General features: G+C 43.9%; 1 protein-coding gene across 1 annotated transcript in view; it reads left to right on the top strand.

Annotated features, from left to right (window-relative positions):
- The window catches only part of LOC123517815 (protein O-mannosyl-transferase TMTC2-like), a 276,242-nt gene that overhangs the window by 256,509 nt on the left and 9,733 nt on the right, over positions 1–10,000 (top strand). The window lies entirely within an intron of this gene.

Raw genomic sequence — 10,000 nt, forward strand, 5'->3', positions numbered from 1 at the left:
CATACTTTCCCTCCTCCCCATCTCACTCACCTCCCTCCTCGTCCATTTCTCTCACCATCTCAGCCTTTCTTTTCTCCCAGTGAATGAAGTACTGAGGCATCACGAAGGACAATGTATTAAATTAGCGGTCGACTGTTCTACATGCCACTTCCACACTGCCGCTTTCATTCCCCCTTCCTCCCCTCTTGTCCTTCCCAGCCTCCTCTCCTCTCTTCTCTCTCCCTCTCTCTGTTTCTCTCCTCTCCTTTTCATTCTCCCGTCCCTTACTACAACCATCTACACGCACACCTCCCACCTATTCTAATTACGAACACAAACACCAACACCTCCTCCTCCTCCTCCTCCTCCTCCTCCTCCTCCTCCTCCTCCTTCTCCTCTTCCTCCTCTAGCCGCAGTAGTCATCTCACTCTCCCTCATCTCAATTACCCTCGCCCTCATCTCCCCCTCCTCTCTCACTCTCCCTCTTTCTCTCTATCTTTGCCTCCTCCCATACCTCTCCCTCCCAGTGTCCCTCCCTCGGCACATGTATTGTCTGAAAGGACCGAGGCGAGAGCGTCTGACAGTCTCGAGTTCCGTTCTCGCTTCCCGTGTAACTTGTTGCTTGTGTTGCTTCGTCTTGTACCGCAGTCAAGAGGCGGCTGAGTGAGCATACAGCAAAGAGATGTGTGCAAATTGAGTGTAGGTGTGTGCATGTATACAGGAGACATGTGTGTAAATACGTAGAGGAAGCAGGTGTGTGTGTGTGTGTGTGTGTGTGTGTGTGTGTGTGTGTATGTATGTATGTACGTGACTAGACGTATGTGTGTGGAAAAGACAGGTATGGGAATAAAGGTTTAGTAATATGTGGACAGATAGGTGGGGACAGTGCTGGTATTCGAGGAGAGCGCAGGTGTGCAAATGAAATGAAGGCCAAAGATGTCCAGGTATGTTGGCGGACTGGCGGCGCGTGAAGAGTGACGGGAAGAGTGCGTGTGCCTGGCGTGGCGTGGCTTGGCGAGGCGGGCAAACAGAAATTGAATACCGTTTACTGGCAGAAGAAGGAGGTTAGGTAGATAGTGCGTGTTGTCATGATGGAAGATTTGAGGGAATAGGTGTGATGTTTTGAGAGCTTATAAAACGGTGTACAACCTACTTTGAAATTATTAAGACGTTATTGATGAGATAGCAGACGATTTTACACTGATCTCAAAAAAAAAAAAAAAATATATCAACTATAAACAATACTACTACTACTACTACTACTACTACTACTACTACTACTACTACTACTACTACTACTACTACTATCACTACTAATACCCCTACCACTACCACAAAATTCACACACACACAAAAAACATCAACAAGAAGTTCCCAAAGACCTCCAGCTAGTAGAAACAAGACCCACGAACCAGCCAGCCAGACGGAACACAGGAAACATAAAGGTTCCCCCCATACTAAGATCCTTCCTCCCTTTCCTTGACACCCTTACCTCCTCTTCCCTCTCCCCGGGATCCACCAGGCGGCCAGATAATGCTGTTCCAGAGACGTACTGTGTCAGGAGAGGGGCTGTTTCTCCGCGTTAGAGCAAGATAACGTCGTGGAGGAGCGTGAAGATTTTATTTGGGCCGTGTTCCGTGGCTGGGTTTGTCTCACTAAGGGAAACGGTTCACTCCTCCTGCCGCCTCTGACATCTAACGCGGCGCCGGGAAGGGAGGGAGGGGCTGCAGGGCGAGAGGGAGGCAAGGAGAAGCGGCAGTGTGGGGTGAAGGAGGGTCAGAGGAAGGTAAGTAGGAGGGAGAGAGGAAGCGGCGTTTAGAAGTCGAGTTGGATAATTACCGCGGCTAAATGCGGGGTTATTTTAACTATACGCGCCGGCAGAAGCAGAAGCAGCGTTTAATTGTTGATATCTCGCAAAGTCTCTCGAGCAGAAGGCGATGTTTCCCGTAATTTCGAGCAATTAGAGCCGTGAGCCGCCCGTCCAACGCCGACATGAAGCAAGAATTACGCACATATATAACAGCCAACTTTTCTTCAACTTAATAACATAATATTACTCATGAAGAGGAACCTTGGCACGGCACGACGCACTGCTTAACTCTGCACCTGATCAGAGGAACGTAATATAAAGTGAAATAATGAAATATATACTGGAAATACCCGAAAACACATAATACCATCATAGAAACAAAGAATGGTTGTTAAGGGTGACCGAACACACAGATTCTAATCCCTTACTGTATCTAGTGATCGATGAAATGAAAAAAATAGAATGAATGATATGCATTTAGAATATTGTGAATAATCTTTTACCTAGCGAACACCTGCCCGCCCAAGCTAATGACGCAGGTGTCAAGCATATCGGCCTTGCACTTTATTAGCATCGAGTTGAGCCAAGAAAATGAATTATGCATCATTATACTTCCTAAAACACCGCCAGGGCGCACGTGACTCGTATGTCGCAGCACAATAATGTATTTTATTATTGATGACGTCGCTTGCCAATCTCAATTCCTCCTCGAAGCTTTCACCTCTGCATCATTTATTTATCCCTGACTGGAAATATTCAGAAGATATATTTTTTCTCATCACATTCTCGCCGAAGGTTTATTTCAATATGTATTTCTTTCCTAGTTTGTATTTTTAATCTATTTTTTTTCTTTCACATGTCTTTTTCTATTGTATTTTAACAGACATATTTTGATTTTACTTATCATTCTCTAACATTTTCCAATCTATTCTTGCAAACAATCTATTCTCTCTCTCTCTCTCTCTCTCTCTCTCTCTCTCTCTCTCTCTCTCTCTCTCTCTCTCTCTCTCTCTCTCTCTCTCTCTCTCTCTCTCTCTCTCTGTCTGTCTGTCTGTCTGTCTGTCTGTCTGTCTGTCTGTCTGTCTGTCTGTCTGTCTGTCTGTCTGTCTCTCTCTCTCTCTCTCTCTCTCTTTCTGAATAACGGCGCACTTCCATACTTCCATTACGTCACTGGAATCGCACACTGCAGGAAAGGAAGGCGAATAATCTGGCGCTAAAATGCCGTGGTGTAAAAATGCACTGCGGTTCATTGTATCGCGGTGATGCGCCGAGCTAATTGTAACCTTGTCTGGTCTAATTCAATTCTATGTCTTGCTTAATCGATGCCGAGCCGCTGACCCTGACCAATCCTGACCCAGCTAGACTGAGTGCGTGTGTGGGGGAAGGGAGGTGAATGGGGGGGGAGATTGGTGGGAAAGGGATGTATCTCTCTTTTTCTTACTATCTCTCTCTCTCTCTCTCTCTCTCTCTATAAAGGTAAACAATAGTAGGTGTATTCATTCAAAATATCAAGTAGGTTACTCTCTCTCCCTCTCTCTCTCTCTCTCTCTCTCTCTCTCTCTCTCTCTCTCTCTCTCTCTCTCTCTCTCTCTCTCTCTCTCTCTCTCTTCTCTCTCTCTGCAATAATTATATTTGCCTTTTTTTCCCTCGTGTGCAGGATTTGTCCTATTCTATCGAGTTTCTCCTTCCATTCATAGGTTACTTCACCTTTAATGCGCCGCGCTGTGTGTGTGTGTGTGTGTGTGTGTGTGTGTGTGTGTGTGTGTGTGTGTGTGTGTGTGTGTGTAACAGAGCCTGAACACGTCTCTCTCTCTCTCTCTCTCTCTCTCTCTCTCTCTCTCTCTCTCTCTCTCTCTCTCTCTCTCTCTCTCTCTCTCTCTCTCTCTCTCTCTCTCTCTCTCTCTCTCTCTCTCTCTCTCTCTCTCTCTCTCTTTATGGAGCCTTTAGTCATCCATATTTAGAATTCCCCTCCTGAACAGAGAAGAACTATTAGGTGCATAAATAAATAAATAAATTCATTTCATTTTTCACCCACCTCCCTTCATTAAAAAAAAAAACTAACACCATTATTATTAAAAGACACACACAAAAAAAACATGTTCTTTTCACCCAAGCCTTTATCTATACCTAATACTAATAAACTGACAGTAGAGGAAGTGAAAGACATGCACACAGACACACAGACACACAGAGGAACAGAAGAGGAAATGAAGGAACGAAGGAAGAAGAACAAGACGAAAGGGGAGGAGGACTTCAATAAATGGACAAGGGGAAGAGGAACAGTGCATTAGAGGGGAAGAGAGAGAGAGGAATGAAGCAAGAGGAGTTAGGAATACAAGAGCTTGAGTGAAGGAAACGAAAGGAAATACTGAATTTGGGAGAAGGTGATGGGTGAGAGATGGGGAGAAGGGTTTACATGAGGCGGGAGAGGAGGGGGGAGTGACAGGAAGGATGAAGAAAGGGTTTGTTTTTAAGAGATGGGGAGGATGTTGGGATTAGGAAGGGGCAGATAAGAACAGGAGAATAAGATTAATAGGAGTGTGTGTATGTCCGAAGGGGAAACAAGAAGTGGTTTGTTGAGAGAGAGAGAGAGAGAGAGAGAGAGAGAGAGAGAGAGAGAGAGGAGAATAAGGAACTCAAGAACTTTCCCCCTCTCTCTCTCTCTCTCTCTCTCTCTCTCTCTCTCTCTCTCTCTCTCTCTCTCTCTCTCTCTCCTGTAACTTCATTAAGGGATCATTTACACAGCATCAATGTAAAGCTTCCGTGCAGCAAACCATAACGTGACCAGAATAACACACACACACTGAGAGAGAGAGAGAGAGAGAGAGAGAGAGAGAGAGATCTAAAATACAGGGAGAAATGAAAGGCATGAGAGATGAAAGAAGAGGAGGAGGAAGAGGAGGAGGAGGAGGAGGAGAAGGAGGAGGAGGAGGAGGAGGAAGAAAATAAGAGGGAGCAACACGGTAGGATCTCCATTACTCTCACATAAAGAGAAGCGAACACAAGTGCTTCATTAGTTTCAATTGAGATCTATTCAAGGGTTCGGTGTTTCATTCGAGAAAAGCCGTGACGAACTGATACGTAACAAGAGAGAGAGAGAGAGAGAGAGAGAGAGAGAGAGAATTATTTTTAGCCGAAATACGTGGATCATAATGAAAGCCTTAATCAAATGAGCCTTTCTCTCTCTCTCTCTCTCTCTCTCTCTCTCTCTCTCTCTCTCTCTCTCTCTCACCCCAGTCTCACTTTTCTCAGATGAACTATAACTCTTCTTTTTTCATTCGTTATCTTCCCTTCCCTAACTCAGTACTTCCCTTGTATATAACGTCCTTCAGTCTCTCAGTCCCCACATCCTCCCCTCCTCCGCCCCGCCCTTCTCTGAGCCTCTCCGTCTGTTCGTCTCCCTCTCACTTCGTCACGTCAACACCAGCAGGGAAATCTCACGTCTCTGCTTAACGTATTGACGGGCCTAGTGTTCCATTAACCTTTGTGATTACACGGATATGAAAAGGAAAAAAAATGAATTAATTGGCAGACTGAATGAAAGGTTAAGCACATGACGTGTGTATTGATGGATAGACAGGTATATACATGCATACTTACATAGATACACGGAGAGATGGGTAATTGGAGGTATGCAGCTGTGCGAATGAGCAGATGGACAGAGGGAATAGGTAGATAAGTGGATAGTCACATAAATAGAGATGAATAGATGGATAAATGTGTGGATGATAGATGGGAAGAAAAAGAGAGAGAGAGAGAGAGAGAGAGAGAGAGAGAGAGAGAGAGAGAGAGAGAGAGAGAGAGAGAGAGAGAGAGAGAGAGAGAGAGAGAGAGAGAGAGAGAGAGAGAGAGAGAGAGAGAGAAAGTGTGTGTGTGTGTGTGTGTGTGTGTGTGTGTGTGTGTGTGTGTGTGTGTGTGTGTGTGTGTGTGTGTGTGTGTGTGTCTGTGTGTGTGTGTGTGTGTGTGTGTGTGTGTGTGTGTGTGTGTGTGTGTGTGTGTTGTGTGCCAATAGAAAAATAGATTAATAAATGTAGATGTATACACCAAAAAACAAAGTTACAAAATATAGAACTAATTATTACTGCGTTCATTTCCTCATTTAGTGGCATATATTTGAGTGAAAACGAATGAAAATGATATGAAAACCGAGCGTCATGTGTGCAATACTGAACATAAATACGAGTTTTTATTCATAGAGAAAGGCGAGGCGGGACGGGACGGTAAATAGTAGGCCACTGCATTGACAATTCCCGCCAACGCTGCGGAAAGAAATCAATAAAACATGACGAATATTGCGTTAAGAATCATCGTGGATACAATCGGAGTGCACCAGACGAGGGTACCTGGCTGTGCATTATGGGAAAAGTGTGGGAGTGGTGTGGCATGGCGTGGTGTGGCTGACTCAAAGACACACACACACACACACACACACACACACACACACACACACACACACACACACACACACACACACACATAAAAAGAAATGAGTGAGAGAAATGGAGAAAGGGTGAGAGAGAGAGAGATTAGAAAACAAGAGATGCAGTGAGGAAGAGAGAGAGAGAGAGAGAGAGAGAGAGAGAGAGAGAGAGAGAGAGAGAAAGAAAGAATTATATACGTGTGTGTGTGTGTGTGTGTGTGTGTGTGTGTGTGTGTGTGTGTGTGTGTGTGTGTGCGCGCGACAAGAAGTAAAGCGAGGAAAGACATAAATGGACTGGAGAACAAACTGCAGACATAAAACAAAGAGGCAGGAAACACTGTGACAGAAATGCAGCGTGGAAATAGAGGAAAATTATCTCTTACGACTAGTGCTTGGTCGGTCTCTCTCTCTCTCTCTCTCTCTCTCTCTCTCTCTCTCTCTCTCTCTCTCTCTCTCTCTCTCTCTCTCTCTCTCTCTCTCTCTGTATGTGTGTGTGTGTGTGTGTGTGTGTGTGTGTGTGTGTGTGTGTGTGTGTGTGTGTGTGTGTGTGTGTGTGTGTGTGTGTGTGTGTTTGTCTGACTGACTCTCACTCCAGCTCAAGGATAAAACTAACACCATTCAACACGAAGCGTTCTGCAACCTTCACTGAAAAATAGCGACATTTCAAACATTCAAACTCTATCATAAGTTAACACCAAAAATAAAGAAAAAAAAGTTGTGTATATTTCGAAAGATAGAGTGCCTCAGTTGCAAATTCGTTCCCTGGCGGTGTCCTTCCTCCAAACTACGTATTTTTCTGTGACCAGCGCAATCTCCACTATTTTCCTACAGTTCAGTTTATGCGGGTGTACATCTGCATAACTGCCTACCAGCATACGACGCTTACTATCACTAGAGTGTGTTTAGAGTTTGTGTGTGTGTGGACGACCGTAGGCAACCGATACCCATCTCTCAATTCTGGTACACATCTAGATACACCTACAGTCTCCCTCTCAGGCCCCTGCCACACTCACAGAACACTCACCTCCTTGTCGGACCGTCGAAGTATGTAGAAAGTCCTCAGGTATCACTAATGCAAACAATTTAATGAACAGTTTCCTTAATAAGCAAACAGTGGAGTGGTATCCCTCATCTTGATCGTGATGATGCGGGTCACGTCAGGCCTTCACAACTGGACCTCCTAGAAGGGAAAAGCAATACAATGTCATCCTTTATCTAATTTCAAAGTTGTTTACTGTCTACATTTTCATAGTTTACGTCCCTGTTCTTATGATCAAGAACAACAGAATATCATGATAGTTTAGTTAACAGACACGTATAATAGAAACACACTGGGTACCTTTCTATATTGAAATGTAACACCCGTTAACGAAACACCACATGCACTTGAAACAAACAATCCTGAGAGGCCAAAAGAAACGCATGAAACAACAGGAATACAACTTACAGCATAAGACACCTGGCACATAATTCAAGAAACACAAAGCACCAGAAGCACGTAAAACATAGGTGACACAAACACACATAACACACAAAGCATGAAACAAACAAAGTACATGAAACATAACGTTATATAGTACAAAAAAAAAAAAAACATTGAGGCAAGAAAACCATAAAATATGTGACACAGAGCAAACAAAGAACAAATTACACACTTGAAACATAAGACATGTCACCTCACAAAACAAGCAGTACAAGACACAAGATACTCGTATACGAAACGCGTTAAACATGAGAAAAGAAGAAAAAAATAAGACATAAAACACATAATAAGAAAGAAAACCAGCTGGGAGAGGCACGAAGCAACTGTGACCTTTTCAGAGAGAGAGAGAGAGAGAGAGAGAGAGAGAGATTGATCCCGTGACCTTTTCTCCTCCTGCTTCCTCCCATTCTCTTGCTTCCATACCTGGTAAGTAATTAACATCAACAATAACAACAATAACAACAACAACAATAGTATCAACAACACACAGAAAATCACCCATCCCCTTTACAGCAAGCCAACAATACCTCCCAAACAACTGCAACCAACACACGAAAATATTAAACACAACACAACACGTGCATATGAAAAGATAAGATAGTGATGTGAACACCTTCCTTAATCAAACAAAACACAACGAAGAATGAACTGATGCATTTAACACCAGGTGAAAAACGCAGGTGGAAATGTACGCAACACAACGAAAGGCAAGAACAAAAAGAAAAGGAAAAAAAGAGAGAATTTAAAATACCTGCACAAAAAAAGTAGAGAAAAAAATGGACATGAATACTGTTTCATTAATCAGGAGAACCAGACGTGGGAAAAAAATAAACATTGAAAACGTGCATAACACAGCACAATACACAGATGAAGATGAATAAAAAAAAAAAAAAACGTAACAATAAAGGGTACAAACGATAACATAAACTATAAAAAAATAAAGCGCACATACATAACATAACACAACGCAATACACGGACGAACAAAAAAAAAAAAAAAAACATCAAGAAACAAAGGAAACAAACGGTGCCTCTTTAGCGTATCGAGGAGCGGCGAGCACGGCGCCCCAAGCCTTCAGGAAGATGTACCGTTAATTGCATTCTGTCGACGACTATTCCAGTTCCAATAATATCAGCCAAATATTGCGCTGCGCACGTCATGGGAGATTTAATCAAAATAGTCGATTGCCTTTTGTCTTTCATCCTTTATACTCCTGAGCGTACGTTGGATATTGACTTTATATTTATCGGACACAACGAGAAGACTTCTGAAGCAACGAGATAAAACGCTCTGGTGGTTCTCTGCGATATATCTCCACGGAAAATGTCTCGCATGGCGTTGTTTGTTCACCCAGTTGGAAATCCAAGGCGAGGTCAAGCAATCACATCCATAAAGAGGCGTCATTGTGTGTTTAGGTTGAGTCATGTGGTGTTTTCACTTCCCTAACGAAGGTCAACTCTCGGCGAGACATGTAATGAAGGGTATTAGAGAAGGTTTATCGTCAAAGTTATGAGTTCTCGCCACACCGTCACGACATGTGTTGCTGCCGCCCACGAAATGTTTACCAAGGAAGGATCAGACTGCTTCCCGGCTTCTGGGACTCCTTGGACTTACCTGGAGCTCATTAATTCTCGTCCAGGGGAGGGACTTGACGGCACACACAAGCGGAGGTAGGAAATGAGGCCGTGAGGGAAGGAGGGAGTGGAGGGCAAGACACAGAGCAGAGATCAAGTTATTTCTTGTCACCACGGTGCTCATCCGCTTCCATCTGAATATTTAGCGTTCTGGAAACAAAGTAGAGTCAATACTGTCCACACTGGCGCTGAGGCTAAGTGTTTCTGCCCCGATTTTCGCCCTCATGGTCAAATTGAAAAGACGGCAGGCGGCGCTGGAGCACCCAAGCGAATGTAAACATGACTGAACGACATGCCCGCCGGGTTTGAAGTGTCGACCTGCCTGACGAAGCCCTTATTGAATCGAAGCTCTTGCGTCTAAAACAAGCAAAAGGGAATAGTAAATAGACGGGAAGCAAAATATACGCCGTGTTTTCTCTGACTCACTTTCATCCACGTGTCTGCGGATTTATAAAGAATAAAGCGTGCCCCGCTATAACGTTTTATGTTTTCGTTCACACTGACGAACGAGCGAAGCGGCCCGAGCCCCAGTATGGTTATCAGAAAAACGAAGAAAATCTGAGTTTCAAGGGTGACTATACTTTTCCTGACTCCTCATTCAGATTCGCGCAGGATTTAATTAATTGGGGCGCGGTTGATTGAGATCATTCACTCGGCCAATGAGACCTTTTCAT

Source organism: Portunus trituberculatus, chromosome 42 (genome assembly GCF_017591435.1).
Source record: "Portunus trituberculatus isolate SZX2019 chromosome 42, ASM1759143v1, whole genome shotgun sequence".
In the NCBI taxonomy this organism is placed as follows: Eukaryota; Metazoa; Arthropoda; class Malacostraca; order Decapoda; family Portunidae; genus Portunus; species Portunus trituberculatus.